Raw genomic sequence first — 2,066 nt, 5'->3', positions numbered from 1 at the left:
TCTGCAGTGTGCTGTGTGTTGTGGCTGTGGCAGAGCATCATGTCTTTCTTCTGTACCTCTGGAGAGGAACAGGAGCTGGTTTGTGTCTTTGCCTCATAGAAACTCACTGGTGATAATTACACATTCATTACACCTTCCTTAACCTGTGTTTTCTGTAAGCATTTCAGGAAGAAAAATCCCCCATATTTTTACACAGCGGTATGATAGAATGACAATAAAATGTTGGGTTTTTTTTTTAATTGAAATCCCCTCTCGTTTTGCATAAGGGAGGCCTTACTACTTAATTTTGCTGCTCTGTGTTTAGAGGCTGTGGATGGAGTGGTGCAGGAGGGCACAGCCCCAGACTCCAGCTGGTCCAGGAGACCTGAGGAGCTGCTGCTGCACCCAATGAGTTTTCACACAGCACTGACACTGCAGCCTGGAGTAAGGCAAGAACACAGCAGGTGTTTAGGTAAACCTGGTTCCTCAATGGAAGTAAAAGTACTAAAGAGTTAGAGAAGCAGAATTTGAACCATCATTGCTGCAGCTTCAGGAGATTGTGAAGGACGAGGGAGGCTGGGGAAGGTGCAAAACAGCTTTAATAAGGGGGGAGTTAAGAAGCACAAGAAGCGCCAGGGGAAAGGTGCTTCTGATAGCCACAAAGAGCACAGGATGCATGCTTGAAGTACCAGTTGGCACAGAAGGCCATGGGAAGCAGCAGCGCAGCTGGGTACATTCAGTGCCTCTATGTGGAGCACTGCTCACTGTCATTTATTGAGGTGTCTAATCCAAGAGGCAGCACAGCTACAAGAAGATAAGGAAACAACACCCATACTGTCTTTCATGAGATTTGTGGCTCCTTTCCCTCTGGGACTGTGCTCAGTTTATGATAGCTGCACCCCCTGGAGCTGGTTTTATTGCTCACATAAACATTATTTATTGTTAGGAGGAAAAGGAGTGCTGTGCAGGGAGATGAAAGCAAATGAGAATCTAAAATAGAAGCTCAAATACACGTGTTTATTAAGTTAACCCTTGAATGCTTGTCAGCCAGTGATCTCAGGTTCAGGTTCCCATTTCTGCTCCAAAGGAAGTGCATTTCTGTGTGCACTTTATGGAACAACTGAAACACCCCAAACTGCACACACAAGCACAACGCAGCCCCCCTCCCTGCAGAGGTGTTCAGAAGTGAATTGTTACACAATGCAGGATGATAGGATGATGATTTGCAGATGAAAAACCTGCCAGCAGTGTTTGTCAGAGCATTGTTCATTTGCTTTCCCTGCCCTGGGCTCTCCTGGATCAGGCAGCTCTGCTGGGGCCTCTGCACTGTTCTCCTCCTCAGCTTTGGCTGCTTGCAGAAAACCAAGAGACAGTATTTAAGATCTTAATACTAAGTACTGAAGAAGGACTGGTTTTTAAGCCAGCTGAGACACTGTTTGCTGTAGGAAAGCTTCTGAACCTGACATCCTTTTAAATGAAAATCCACTCTTTGAAACAAATGAAAGAGAATCTGTTTGCCGTGCTGGGAATGCACAGTGTCTATGCGGTGCTGGATGGAGCCCTGCCCTCTGCCCCTGGCAGAGCCCCTCCTGTGGGGAGCCCTCATCCAGGGCTCACAGCACAGAACGGCTGGGTCCTGTGAGCCCTGGCAGTTGTCACTGCTTGTTTTATTAAGGTGAATATGTAAGTTGGATGTGAAAATTGGAGCCTCTATATAAGAATATGTAGGTGTCCCACTCTCGTGTTTGATGGGAGGAATTTTAGACTGTGTCAAACAACAGAAACAATCACAAGTCCCTCTGGTTTCTTTGATGATGCAGATGTGGCTGGGAGAAAGTCTGGCTCCCACTGCCAGACTACCTATCCATGTCCATATGGCCCTGAGGTGTCTGCTGTGGCTGGGAAAAGGGGAAAGTTTTGTTTGGAGCTGTGGAACAAGGAAGTGTGGATGGACACCAGAGCACTGCCCCAGAGTGAATGTTGCTTTTGTTGGGCTTTCCACATGGGTACTGGAAATGCCAGCATTCAGCTGGGTACCCAGTGTTGGGGATCAGCCTGGGGGCTGGGACAGCTTGGGGTTGGGGTGG

The sequence above is a fragment of the Coturnix japonica genome, chromosome 12 (assembly GCF_001577835.2).
Source record: "Coturnix japonica isolate 7356 chromosome 12, Coturnix japonica 2.1, whole genome shotgun sequence".
Lineage (NCBI taxonomy): Eukaryota > Metazoa > Chordata > Aves > Galliformes > Phasianidae > Coturnix > Coturnix japonica.
The sequence above is the reverse complement of the archived record's forward strand: the minus strand, read 5'-3'. Positions refer to the sequence as shown.